The sequence below is a fragment of the Perca flavescens genome, chromosome 10 (assembly GCF_004354835.1).
Source record: "Perca flavescens isolate YP-PL-M2 chromosome 10, PFLA_1.0, whole genome shotgun sequence".
Lineage (NCBI taxonomy): Eukaryota > Metazoa > Chordata > Actinopteri > Perciformes > Percidae > Perca > Perca flavescens.
In genome coordinates, this window is record NC_041340.1 from 36,697,707 (window position 1) to 36,713,230 (window position 15,524).

At 39.2% G+C, this 15,524-nt stretch overlaps 1 long non-coding RNA gene across 1 annotated transcript; it reads right to left on the bottom strand.

Annotated features, from left to right (window-relative positions):
* Window positions 1-865: 865 nt before the first annotated feature.
* On the bottom strand, window positions 866-11,154 carry LOC114563208 (uncharacterized). Its single transcript, XR_003693591.1, has 3 exons — window positions 11,017-11,154; window positions 3,786-3,950; window positions 866-1,433 (listed from the first exon to the last, which is right to left on the bottom strand). It is a non-coding gene; the product is annotated as an uncharacterized LOC114563208 (long non-coding RNA).
* Window positions 11,155-15,524: the final 4,370 nt, after the last annotated feature.

A 15,524-nucleotide genomic window follows, 5' to 3' on the forward strand; every position in this document is an offset into this window, starting at 1 on the left:
ATTGAATCAAAATGAAATGTCCTGTAATCCATTAAAATTGAACCCAAAAAGCTGCGTGTATCATAATACACCCGCTGTCTTAAGCATGAAATATGAGTGCTTACAATTCATACAAAAATTACAGAGTTAAAGCACCTTTTCTTTTTAAAGACATGCTGAAATGTAAATGAAACTCCAGATGCTTTTTTTTATTTATTTTTTTTTATTTTAAAATCGTACTTTAATGAAATGGTACATGAACATCTTATTTTTTATGGGTTTTGCTCATGTCCACACACCCTCATATACATTGTCTTTTATATACCTGGAGTGAAACTGTTTCAATCATTTATTTAACTGCGATCACACATTCTCTCAACATTATCTAGAGTTCACCATGAGCTTTTCAATATGTAATTAAATGCTTTTCTAAGTAAACCTCACTGATTTAGTAATATTACTAATTATTGAAAATGTACATATTATACATTATTGAATGTAACACAAACACTGGCGCTTATAGCTAAGAATGAATGGAAATTAAAAATGAAATAAAAAGCCATCTAAAGACACAGATGGTTGTTGAAACCCTAGCCACCACCAATGTTTATTGATCAGAACCAGTCTGTCTGGCTTGTCAATAGGTTATTTTATTACATGACTAATAAAAATGAATCAATCAATCAAGGGCTATAATCTGACAACCACTAACCTGATGCACCGCAGAGTCTACTTAAATTAATCAACCACCACCAACTGATCAATCCATGTAGACAAAGCTGCATTTTCTGCACTGCAGCATACACAAACACACTGCTATAAAATACAGCTAGGCTTATAGGCGGCACAGGCAAACACTTTAAATCACTAGTAAAGAATACAGCGATGTTAGTTAAGTCAAACAAGACTTAAAACACTTATTTATTGTTGATGTGTCAATCTTGACCGTTTCGTCTTTGAAAAAGCAACATTCATTTTGTTCAATTCAACATGTTTAGAGTTAGAGTCTAGCTCCTATTTGTTTTAACCATTCCATTCCAGTCAGTGCTCACAACAAATGAAGGCCACCCTCTGTTTATTTAGCAGGCTTTCAAACTCGTGTCTACAGATTGGTTGCAATTCCATGACCACTCCCTTAACTGTTTTGCAACAAAAACAAATTACACGTTCATTTTTTTTAACTGCTCCTTGCAAGCATGTGCATTTAGCACCACATTGGTAAAAAAAGAAAAAAAACTCTGCCACAAGCTAGATTCATTAGGCTAATATTTTAGCTTTTTTGTAGGAGTAGCCATTACTTTGCTCTACTAATGTACAATATGCCAAACAGTACTGTAGTTTTATCACACTGACACGCAATTGGTCGGGCCAGTGTATGGGAGGGACTTCGATACCATGGTTCCACCATGCGATCGCGATCAGGATCTGTCGCTGTCGCCATCTCTGTCTCTCACCTGCAAATGAGTAGAGTAAAGCTTTAATGTCCCCGAGGTGCAATTTGGCTTGCAAACAGCAGTCGAAAACAGAATTAAAATAATGGAGACTGCTGCTGCAGGTTGCCACAGGTGTACACAGATTTGTAAATGTGTACACAAATCTTTGTAACTTTAAAGTTTTCTTTGCCACTGGGGAGTGACCCACTGAACAGCAATGGTAGGTTGCAATAAAGCTGTATATGTCACTGTACTGTTCTAACTGCTGTAACACCAAGCAGAACCAGGCGTCAGGGACAGACATTTGGAGGGGTTATGTCTCTAACGCTGATGTATGGTGGCAAAAAAATTTACACAAGAGTGGAGGATATGGCATTTTCATTCGATTTAATTTTACTAATGATGGGCTAATCAACAATAGCCTGTAGCTGTGCACGTCCCTGCCAGGTGTAACTATATTTTCACGACTTGCCATCTAAGTCCTAAGGACTTAATGTTTTAGGCTCAAAATTGTTAACACAAGCTAGCGTTAGCTAACAGAAAGGGCAGCATTGTTTCTCCTGAAACAACTTTAACTGTAATTAAACTGCTGCGATAAATGTAATATTCTGTTTGTAGCCAACATTAGTACAAAGGATACACAAACAAATTATATTATGTAACATTAAAGCCTGCAGGGAACAAACACAAATACGATAGCTAGAGGTATTGAATAAACTCAGAGGAAAGAATCCTACCGTTGAAAGCAGCAAACAAGTGGGCCTGTTGACATTTTAGTGTGCGTTTCAAACCAAAAACAGCAGAGATGCCAACTCTGTCTGTGGCGTCAGAGCGGTCAGCGTGGCACTGGGAGTCTGAGTTTTTACAAATCAATGCACATTTAGAGATTCTTGTAAACATCCACAAATCTCGCACATACGGTCTGAGATACAGTTTCACAACTCGCCACAAACGTTTGTGAATAATACTGCTACAATAGGCTATAGTGAATACCCCCCCCCTCCAGATGCACACATGCATCCACGTACATCCCGCTGTGCCACAATCACTCTGCACCACCCACTGGAGCACAGAGACATAAAGACAAGACGCCACTCAATCCTGACCTCGCACCCAGGGAGCCAAGCAGGTTCATAACTGTTGTCAGGGCAACTCTGTTGGGTGTCTTTCAGGTGTCACAGGTGATGGAAAAGATAACCCCCACCCACACCCCCCCCCACACACACACACACACACACACACACACACATCATTGAATATGGATTGTTCCGTGTGGTTACGCTCCCACTCCTCGTGGTGCCCTCCCTTCACCAATCATGCTTGAGTGACAGAAACAGGTAGCGGGTCTCTGGCTCTTTGGTGGGTGAGGTGATCGACAACTTCTACCTAGGAAATATCTGCTCTTTCTCCTCCAATAACTTTGATCGACTTTAGAGTCAGACCCAGAATCTGGCCTGGAGAATGATGAGTGTCCTGCCGAAGCTGCTTCTCTGTCTCGTCTATTGGCAGCAATAACATTATGCATCCGCCTGCCTCTCAGTGAGCCAGCCAGCAAGACAGACAGCTTGGAGAATGAGGGCTGATAAACGCCCCATTAGACAGGTAATTGCCAGAGTATTCTTTACATCTTAATTACATTACAAGTCAACAGTGATGCCATCTTGTGATAAAGAGACAGATGTTTAACAAAAACCATTATTTGTGTTACCATAATACATAACTCCAAACCTCGCATCGTTTGACTATTTACCATGAAATAAAGGCAATTTTCTGTTAAAATAGAGCTACAGTAGCTATTCACGATAAAGGGACAAATGGCCCAACAAATAATATGTGTTCACCTTTTAGTTTGTTAACGAAATAAACAAAGTTTGGTGCAAGAAAAAGAACCTTCATATGCCCTTTTCATACCTGACAGGTTCTCCATTAGTAGCCTGCCATAACACATATGGAGTGCTCATGAATAAGCCCTACACTGGTTCTGCTACTGCAATTTACTACTGCTACAATGACTAAAATAGCTGTTCTGGCAAAGGAACAAAGTAACACATGGCAGGGTTTACCAGGCTGTAAACAATTTTGCTCCATAGATGAAACTAAACTAATGACTGCCTAATAACCTTCCCCGGGGACTCAAGCGTGCACAATCCGATGCAGATGAGCAAAGATTTGCTGAAGAGTTAGTTTTAAAACAGGAGGAATTCAGGGAATCTTCAGTGCTCAGAATTGATTTCACCTAACAGCATTTCATTTTCTGCATTTGGGTTTCAGTCATTTCCTGAAATTAGTGAACTGAATAGAATCAAGTCAAAGCCACAATGTGAAAGTGCTGTGAATGTGTAGAGTGTGGCTGCCATGTTTTGAAGTGCATACCTTACTCATGGGAGCACATTGAGCGATGAAGGTGTAATGCAGTGAAGCTCATCTGCATTTTGACAGCTTCCCCTCCGGTTGTAATGACATTAAGTGATGTGAGTCAATCCAGCATGTTTCTATTTCCTGGTCTCAACATGAAGAAGCATCCTGATTGGCCTCACGCTGTAACAAAGACCATTTAAAGTGTGTTAATGCAATTGATGTTGAAATTGATTGCAACTGATTGAACTAATGGAAAGATTGAACGATGATAAACCACTATGTGTCCAACTTTTCACGAGGGAACAAAAAAATAAGGTCTTTTCCACAAACCGGATAGGAAGACAGACCCAAAGGACATTTGCCTAGTCAACTTTGTGGATTCCTCCTGTCATTTACCTAATCCTGATGTTCACACTCCAATGGCGAGACTTGAGGGACAAGGAGACGGGTGATGAGAGGATGAGAGACAAAGAGAGACTCAAGTTGTGATTGCTGCCCGTGGATGGTCCCAGGAGGAGGTGGAGGGTGGGGGCTGGCTGGACGAGGCTGGCCAGAAGCTAGAGCATGCCTGACAAGCCGCATCGGAGCCACTGACACGTCTCTGACTCTGAGCACTGACTGAAGTGGACACTACAGGATGCAACACAGCTAGCATCTCAAACACAGTCACCCAGGCAGGGCCATTTTGAATGACACCACTATGTATTCTCCTAAGTGTCATAAATAAATTCAAAAAGAAAGTCTGACGCTCTAACTCTCTGACATAACTCTTTGTATAACTAACAAATCATGTTAGGGTGAAAAAAAGCAGTTGCTTCCTTGACTTAAAGTGCCCATGTTATGAAAAAAAATCACTTTTTCTGGTATTTGGGGTGTTATTTTGTGTCTCTGGTGCTTCCACAAACATACAAACTTTGAAAAAAATCCATCCATGGTGTTCTGAGTGAGATACGGTTTCTGAATGTGTCCTGCCTTCAGTATCCTGGTGAGCTGTTCAAAATCGGCCCGGCTTGTGACGTCACAATCCGAAACGAGCTGGCTAACCACAACCGTTAGCTTGTAGCGTTAGCGTTAGCATGCTAACGCTAGCATGCTACCTCGTTCTCAATTGCAAAGCACTGCTACAACACACACAAGTTCACCATAATCTCCAAAAGAACTACTTCCATGTGCGCCCTGGTTTAGAAGAAGTCTCCCAGCTAATCCTGCCTTGGAACTGACTGAAGTTGGAGAAACAGCCTTTCTTTTACTGTCTATGGAGCTAGCTAGCTGACATGATCTACATCTGAGCTACTGTGCATGTGCAGTGCAATCAAGGATAGTACAGAAGAAGAAGAAGAAGAAGAAGAAGAAGAAGAAGAAGAAAAAGAGGTCTCACTCTGTAGCTAAAACAGAGACCAGGTGAAAAGAGGATCTGCAGCAGTGAGAGAGACCTGTGCAGTACAACAAAAATATGGTGTTTTTTGAAAATTAAACCATGTAAACCTATTCTGGTACAACCTTAAAATACAATTATGAACCTGAAAATGAGCATAATATGGGCGCTTTAAAAAACATCATAGTGTTGGATGTTTATTTTTTTGGGATATGAACTAATTGGGACCGATTGAAGTGTAGTGTAGCATAAGTCATACTTACATACCCAGTAACAAGGTGAGTTCAATTAACATAACTCCACAGTAACAATGTCATGTATTAAAGGATTTTACTTTATAAGTTATGTATAGCTTTATGGAAATACGGCTGAAATAAAGGTTATCTAAAACATTGAGGAAATTTAGTCCAGTTTTAACAGACATGAGCTAGATGTCTTTTCACCAGCAAATCACCAAAATCACACTTGTCTGTGCTGTTATTAGCTAACAAGCCTCGGCCACATGAAATTAATTTCACTTGACGTAATCTCCATTACTGAGCGGCAGGCCAACAATGGGCCGACCAATGGGCTGTTGTGATGCTAATATCTTGCTCTGTATACTCTGCATACGTTTCCTGACCAAAATTCCACTTTTAAAATTTGCTGTGTTTTACATTTGTATTAAATTATCTATTTAATTACAATGCAAGCAATATATCGCAAGTTGATTTATAATCATAAACTAGCAGCTAATGCCAGCTGGGTTTAATTACTTCACAGAACTTTCACATTCAGCCTGTGGAGGTCGGACAAAAACATTTTTTTTTCCCAAAGCTGTGGGAACCAATTTAAAACTAGTGATTTGAGCATGAGAAACTGTATGTGGCCAATTTATCTGTCTGAGGGGGCGATCGCTGACTGTGATCAACCCAAAATGCTTTCGCTGTCAGTGAATGGGTTTATTTGGATTCTGCCAACACAGTAACAGCAGCATCGCTAGAGAGCACAACGCATGAGTCAGCCGGTGGATTTGTCTATAGGTTAACTAATCCGTCTCTCAGATTTAGTTTCTTGATATCACGTCCTAAAACTAATTATTGGAGGAAGGAATAATAACCCTCCCCCTTTGTCAATAGTCAGGCATACACTTATTTTTTTTTAAGTTTTCGTATCATTCTGCTGCATCCCAGAAGTGTTCCTTGTGTATTCAAATTTGGTCGAAGAACTTGTGTTTTAGTGTCAAAATGCTGTTTACCCAAACCTTTCTTAAAACATTTTCCCACATGACCCGACGTAGGTTTCTGGATGATGGCGACACATAAGGTTACGGCGTGGGAGCTAAGCGATGTAGGCTGCTGCTGTGGACACCACGTTAGTTCGGATCCAAAAGTCACAAAATCACACAAACTAACTGATTGAGGCAGCGGAAGACAGTAAAGAGTCTGGTGGCATTGAAGAGACCGATATGTCCTGCCGTGAATGGGGGCAGCAACCTATATTAACCATCTAAATAAAGGACCACCTAAAAACATCAACATCGGTTTAAGTGTACACTATATTTAGAATATTTTTCGCTTTACCTTGCTGTCAGACAACCATTTCTGTCGGGGAGCTGAAGCATTTATATTGCTCTCTTCAAATCCACCAGACTCCAACAAAAATTACCCAACTAACACAGCAGCGTCCACAGCAATACATTGTTTAGCTTCTGTGCTTAGCACAGTTAACGTTGACTCAGCTAGTACTAGCATTCACATTATTCATAACCTTATTGATTTACTTACTGTGGTAATTTACGTTACTGTTTTTAAAGTTGAGTGGGCATTTCCCTTTGAAAAACCCAGAAAATAATACGTAATAGACGGCCTTGGCCTCTAACGAGAGCAGATGTGGGGAAAGGTGTGCAATGAGTGAGAAACTTTATTGAACAAAAATATATTAGTTTAGTTATTAGTTTTTTTATGTGCCAACTAGCGGTCTTAAGGACAACAACAAAGTGACAAATGTGTCACCGACTCGTTCCAGGACTTTGTATGCTGTGTGTTAATTACACCTTTTTGCAAAGTCTTGTTGAGCGTATTGTCAGCTAAGCTAACATAGCTAACTACTATATTCAGTGTTAGACTGTATCAAGGAAGGCCCCCTCCGGCTAATGTCTGAGCTTCACATGTTCAGTTTTACTGCTGTAAGATATGATTGAAAAATAAATTACAAGTTGTTTTGCTTAACGCATTACTTTCTTTCGATTGCTGAATGGTGTCGCTCCTCCTTATTCTTTAGTTATGCACTTTATATTACCATTTTCCATAGGGTAATATGAAGATGTGTGCACCTACAGTAGATTTATTACATTTATTCAGAAGACTGTGAGGTGTGTAAGTGGTTAAAAGGGTACGTTTTCAACCATAAATATCAATATGGAGCAATGTTTTTATGTTTCCCATTGTATTCCGCTCACATACAGTATGCATATTTTATTGAGGTTAGTAATTTGGGTATTTTTATATGATAATTCACTATGGCTATAAGGACAAAACATTTGGTGACTGTATACAGACATATGCATATTGTTATATAGCTTTGAGACGTCTTGAAGATACAGTGCTTTGGATGTTGGATTATGGAGTTTGAACTTTTTAAATATAAGATGTTCCACTAACAAAACACATATACAGATTTTTACTGAGTGTATTATATTTTGAGGTTCAGGCCGGAGGTTTTTGTTTACAACTTAAAATTTCTCATAAGATTTATTGCAAATGTTTAAGTGAGGCTTCTGTGGTTCTGCAAAGAGCTGTGGTGGTGCTTGTCAGTGGGTGCAGTCCAGACAATATCCTTTTTGATCTAATCTAGTAAGGAAGAAAAAAAAAAAAAAAAAAAAAAAAAAGACAACTCCCCAAACAAACATTCTAAGAAGTCTTTGAGAAAATCACTTTATAGTTTCTTGTCCTGCTGATTCAAGTTTCTTCTTCATATATCGGAGAAAGTTTGGTTTAACCTGCAGAGTGCAAATTGCTCTCACTCACTTTGCACCACTACCCTTCCACCTGGTATCCCTGTGCTTCAATCTTTGGAAACATCTTTTCTGAGATGGGCTTGTGCTGGGAGATTCATTTGGGCCTGGAATTGCACACATCACCGCAATATTGAATCTAACCAAGCCAGACTGCAGCAAAAAGGACATTTGGGCTGGGTGAAATTGGATATTCTAGTAGTTCAATAAGTTTGAGTATGGGACTGGATGAAGGCGAAGACAATTATTCATGTTTAACTGTGAAGTTGGGCAAAGTCTGACACACTAAAACAACACAACTAAATGGTATTATAACTGTTATCAGTAGAGATGATGAAGCCGCTTGTATTTAAAATAAGCGTGGTTGATTTAACCCCATCAACAGGTGTTTTAAAGGGGTTAAAATCAACTAAGCTTATTTTAAATACTGGACTCCCCCAATGTTGTGTTTTATCCCCAATCCTCTTCTCTGTGTACACCAACAACATCTTTTATAACAGTGAGGGTATGGCACTTTTTAAATACGCTGATGACATGGCTTTGGTTGCACATGTCTAACATTGACGCCCTAATTGCTACCAGCAGGTAGTTAATCTGTCCCAAACTTTTGTTGAGCTCTCCTTGGAGCTCAACATTACAAAAACAAAGGAACTCTGAAAACTCAGAACTTTTCAGATCAGCAAGGATGTGTTAACTTTGGTTTACCGCTCCCTCACTGAATCAGTTCTTACTTTCAATCTCTCTTCCTGGTACAGTCAACTCACCATCAAACACAAAACAAGACTCTCACGTATAGTGAATAGCGCTGCCAAAATAACTGGCTCCCCCAACCCCCCATCTGAGCTGTACAGCCGCTCAGTGATCAGGAAAGCCAACCTGATCACAGAGGACGCCTCTCACCCGCTGCATCACTCCTTCCAGCTACTACCATCAGCCAGGCGTTTTAAAAGGTACAACTTCATCCCCTCTGCAACAGCCATACTGAACAGCACAAAATGAACACCACAGTCAGCGGATACCTCAACACCCCATGTCTTGTTTTTATATGTCCGTGTGAATGTCTTTTTGTGACTGGAGCCTTGTCAAAGAAAATGTTCTGTAACCCTTGTGTAACAGGCAATAAAGTATTATCTTATGAGACAAACAAAAACAAGTCCAGCTGCCTTTGACTTCATATTTCTACATATGGATTACTGAGAATATTATACATTATTGCTATCCCACTGTTTTCCTCCATGGGGCCCGGCTTTACTTCCTCCCAGGGGTGAGAATCAGCTCTTCTCAGCAGCATCTCTAAATAGAGAAATTGTTTGTTAGAAAAGGTCAACGCTGTTAATTATACACCTCGCAAGGATGAATGTCCCTGTGAGATTGAAAATGGTGTTCATAAACTGTCTCCACACAGAATAGACAGGTTTGAATCTTTAATGTACCATTATTGTTCTTTGAAGCATGCTCTCTGAAACATAACGATTTGAGCATGGTCATTTTCCAATTTATGCTGGGAGAGATTTCAAGTCTATTAGGCGTGAAAGTACGAGGCCCTTAAACAGTGACGCTTTTAGAGAAATGAAAATATGAAGAGTGCAATTTTGACCACATTTCAGAGTGCTTTTGTTTGAATTGCATTTGTTCAATAGACTTACATAATTCAAGCTTCGAATTCAGTTTCATATCTCTGGCAGGCCGGCCCATTATAATTACAGGCCATATATTTGATTGTGATTACAAATTCAAGAGAGGGAAAAAAAAAAAAGGAAAGTTTCTCCAAGTATCAGTCATGGTTTTCAAAATGGGTGAACCTTCTGGAAAGATTCTTATTTACATGTTGTTGCCAATCACTTGAGGAGCACCACATACATCTTCTTTTGAACACAGAAAAACACCTATCACATTACTAATGACAGCCCCGATCATTAGCATTAGTGAAAAGAGCAAAACCACTTAGTTCACTTTGATGAGATATTTAAAAAGTCCTGATTGTGATTATTTTGGAGAAGTTTGGATCTCTTTTTTCAAAAAGCCAGATTGCATTACCATCATCTCTGGTGTTATCCACAGTCCTGGCGCATAATGATGACTGATTTATGGGTGATGCATATGGATAATAGCCACAGATTTGGCCCATTTTTTCCCCCATGCATGTTACGCAAACACATAATGTAATCCATATGATTTAATGGAACGTAAGATAAAACACTGAATCAAAAAGATGCATCGTACTGTGCACTAATGGAATATGTAAGTGAATCCTGAAATGTCGAACAGTGTCTTTAGTGCACTTACCAAGAGCTGAGTGTGCTGGCTGATATTATTTGTTTGCTCTTAGAGTGAGCTGAGGCTGAGTTGCTGTGCTGTGGGGGTGCAGCTTGATGGACGTTGAGAGGTGCTTGGCTGTGGCCTACTGTAGTGGCTGATCTGTCTGGGATCAATAGCAGCTAATTACAGCCCACATTGATCCAGAGGGCTCACTAATTTAGAGCCGTGCCCAGGCCCTCTCCATACAGAGCCAGTGAAGCAACTCCAATCCCAGCCCTTTGGCCCTGCAAACATCTCACTCAGCACTCAGCAGCTCATTATCTCTGAGGAGCAACTGGTGGGGCATTGTCTTACTCCTGGGATCAGCTGCAATACTGGCAGACTCTATACATTATGGGACATCTCAGATTCTTAGACGTCATCTTTATCTGCCTTATCTATCCTTTCAGATAGATTTGATGCGGGGCACCACATGGGGGGCTAACATACAGGGATTCTATTCTTCAAGGATCCAGCATTAGCATTTTTCAGATCGCCCATAGTTTCTAGCAGTGTCCCTGTTTCTGACAATTAAAAAGCAAGCTGATGTGTGTGTGAATAAATCCAGTGAAACTTACCATTTGTTTGTACACACTGCACTTAAAGTAGGGAAATATCCTCAAAAAGTCCCATAATCCTTGCTGTCACATTTATGTCTCAACCTGCCTCAGGCCTTCATCAGAGCAAAAGCCAGACACACCGAACAAAGGCATATGTACAGGTAAGCTAATTACCTAGTCACATGACTTCTTGTCAAGCCTTATACATCTATATTTCAAAATAAAATGCACTAGAAAGTGTTGGAAGCCAGTCTGGTTTCACCAAATGGCTAACATGCCAAAGTCATTTTGTTGTGTTAAGTAACACAAGCTTTTTGTTGCATTCTGTCATTCTGGCAATAGGGAGTGGGAATGACTTTATAGACGTATCTCTTCTGAGGAGTCCAATATGTCCTATGGTATATGTTGAACGTAACAAAGCATACATCTATTATTTAAACCCAAACCATGTTTTTTTTTTTTTTTTTAATGTAAACCTAACCAAGTAGTTTTGTTTTAATTCACATTTACTACGTGTTTAAAATTGCGACCATAGTGGAGCATAATAGTTTGATGCGTAGTAGTACCCGGTGCGTTAAAAAGTGAGGCCACGGGTTCCTGACCAAGCATGTGGTGAGTTGAGAATGAGAAAGGGTCGTTAAATGACACGCAAAATGTCTTGGCATGCTATTTATTTGCCTTCCCATGAGATCACGTTTGTGGCAGCACCTGGAAATTGGCTTGATGTCTTCCCGGATTCATATTCTTCATATATGATTGTTTATCTACTACACCTAATATTCATTCTGTTTTACTTTACTATTGTTACATACTGACATCTACTGCATGTCTGTTCTAGAAGAGGGATATTCCTCAAGATCCTTCCTTTATTTTGCTTTAAAATGTTTATTGTGGGAGTTTTTCCTTATCCAAACAGAAAGTATAAGAATATAGGATGTATGCTGTTCAGATTTTAAAGCCCTTTTGAGGCTAATTTGCGGTTTTGGGCTATATACTGTAAATAAAATGTACTTGACTTTATTTAAATGCAGCTGAATGCCTGCATTACCCATAGCCATTATATCAAATCAAGTCTCTACAGAATTTTTCTATTATGTCCTTTAAGAAAACCGTTAATTTGGAGCTTCTCATTTGTACCATCTGGATGAACAGAGGTAATGTATCCATTTGGCTTTCTGTTGCACTGTTCATGTGTGTGCATATTTTTTGGCTTGTGCGTCTCCAAGATCAAGGCCAAAATCTTTTTCATCCTTTGCCCTCCTGCAAGCTTTGATCTGACAGTTGAATGTTGGGCCTTCTGTTCTTCCATCGCTGTGTCTTCACACAGCAAAATCTGTGCTGCAACTGCCTTTGTGATGTTTGGTGAAACTCTTTTCTGGTAAAGGTGACCTGAGGTTGCCGACCCATCCTGACCCCACCTGAGGAGCACAAATACAAGCAAAAATAGTGGAAAATAGTAGAGCTCACCAACTCACTACCAGCTCACACACAGGGAAGGCGTGAGCAGTCTAATGCATCTGTCCTTCAGTGTGTGACCTGTGCTTTACAATAGCATTCAGCTCAGACTAAGCTCTGTTTTTACCAATTTATCTTAGCACTTTCAACACTATTCAGCTCCACAAGATTGCCTCGCTCTGCAGCTATAATAGCACATCGCCACTCTTCCAGATTGAACATTTTCACTCACACACCTATCCCTTTCCTTTTCTGTTTTTCAACCGTCTCACCCCATTTCTGTCGTGTGCTCCAATTGCCGGATCACCCCACGCTCTCCTAAAGGTCCACATTCACTGCAGCTGCATTCGGCTGAGGGGGGGTGGCGGGGGTGTAATTGCTTTTTGTACTGTGGTGTGGTCATCTAATAGCATTGGTAAGCACATACATGCACGCAGACGCACAAGTGAGCAGGCCTCAATTTACTCTGTCAGATACACACACTGAGATCAACATACCAAAAGCCATTATAGAGAAAGGTTTGTCATTATTTTTGGTGAAGGCTTGAGTGTCTCTCACCCTGCTGTGCCAGACATGAGTCTGTGCTAATAGCATGTGATGAATAGGACATGCAAAGCTCTTATAATTCCTTGTGGAATTTTTGAAAATGCATTTTACCTCAATGGCCTTGATAAAAGAGTCATCAGTAGTCTAAAGGTTAGAAGATTGGACATGGAAAGTTAGTAAAGCTACCATTGTGTATTCTCTGATTTAGTTCCTAAAATTTAACCTAACAACATGCAAGCTTTTTTACTTTAGTAACAGACTGTAGAGTTCCAATTAAGTCAAAGTATACTATATGAGGCCATTGGACTGTTCTCATCTCAGGAGAGTTGGCGTGAGAAAAAGGTCAAATGAATCTTACTAAATCCTCCTGAGCTGTGCAGTCAGGGACAATGATGAAGTTCCAAAATGTGCCTCTCACACCCAGAATAACCCTGCACAGAAAGCATGCTCACACCAGTAAAATACACACACACAAACGCACACGTGTGCGCGTGCGCGCGCGCACACACACACACACACACACACACACACACACACACACACACACACACACACACACACACACACACACACACACACACACACACACACATACACAAGATGCATCCATTACAAACAAAACATGAAGCTCATTCTGTGAAGTTAAAGGAGGTACTGTCTTTCAGCAATATTTAACAGCATCCTTTACTGTACTTACTGATCGTCAAAAATACTAAAATAGATTTGTCTTCATATAAATGTTTGGTTTCCTTCACTTATAGTATAATATACAATAAGAGTTGAAAACAACCCCACTAAATTTGTTATCATTTTTTTGTCAATGTAATGTTTCGAACAATACATCTATAATTATTATTTAAGAGTCAGAGAAGCTTTAAAAAAAGAAATCGAATGCATTTTAACCCAATATAATATTTTAAAAGTAAAATGATGCAGCAAAGATGTTTTTAATAAATTAAATATGTTTTTAGGTGAAATTCATCCACGCATGCGATTGAATGTTTTTGTAATATTAAATTCTGTCCTTTATCTGTGTGTGTGTGTGTGTGTGTGTGTGTGTGTGTGTGTGTGGTTTTACTTATGCGTGTGCATGAATTCACTTGTGTATGTAGTGTGAGGTTTCATACGTGTTATTGAAAGTTGAGAGAGAGTTTGAGAGGGCACTTCATAAGAATCTGTTCCATAACGTTAAGTTGCACTGCACAGCGCCAGTGAACAATGCAAGGCATTGTTTGCAGTGAAATCACCAGGGTTTAAATGTGTTTGATATGCCAACTCCTTTATAAACTGCTTTAATGCTTTTCTGGATTCTTTGTCTGATACCAAAATTTATATTTTTTGCAAATGTATTTAAGCTTTCTACCAAAAAATACATTTAAAATGTTTTATACAGGCAAATGTAGACCAATGCAGTGCTTATACATGTATATATAAGTACTTTAATACAGTTGCTTTGTCTTGTCAGGACAAGAATAAAGATAATTTCCAAAATAAGTGGTTTTTAATAATTTCTGATTGACGAGGATTTTCAGACATGTTCTTGAATTGTCGAAAAATGCATCTTGATAAACATTTGACTTATTCAGTTGTTGTTTTCAGATAGAAGATACAGTAGGTCTAAATGTATGACCAACACTCAAACTACACATACTTAAAGTTCAAATCAATATGACATGAAGTTAAGTTTCAGTTTCTCTCTTAGTGGATATCTCACTCACCCACTCATGCACAGGTGTGTAAGAAGTACTTAGATATACCACAGTATATGTACTCTGTTACAAGTAAAAGTTGCCAGTTTTAGACTATGGAGATGTGTTTTACAGACACTCCTCAAAGACTCTGTTGAAATCATTGGATTCTGTGTATCATTCAGCACTGAGATTTATAATGCATGCAAAGTACTCTACCCATCACTGTGTATTATATGAAATGGTTGGTCTCAACACAAGAAGCCTCAAACATTGGTTGACCTATGTGACAAATCAATAACTGGAGACACTCCTTCATATTTAACTACACTTTTAGCACCTAGTAGATCGGAATACAAGCTAAGTAGATACATGCTGTATGATGTTCCACAAACTAAAACAGAGTTTGGCAAAACTGCTTTTAGTTACAGTGCTCCAACTTCATGGAATGAGTTGCAAAATCAGCTAAAACTGCAAGTTTTTATTTCACATAATGAATTCAAGTCCTACCTAAATCAAATATATAAACATGGAAATTCCCTTGGGATGAATAAAGTATCTATCTATCTATCTATCTATCTATCTATTTATCTATCTATCTATCTATCTATCTATCTATCTATCTATCTATCTATCTATGTCTGCGCTTGTTTATAAAATGTGATTTTCTGTTTTTATTTATCATTTATTAGTCCTGCCCATCCCTGTCTGTCTGTTACTTGTTGTCTGTTAACGTGTATTGTCTATGTGCTGCCTTCTTGGCCAGGGTTCACTTGTAAAAGAGATTGTAATCTCAATGGGATTCTTTTCCCTGGTAAAATAAAGGTTAAAAAAAAA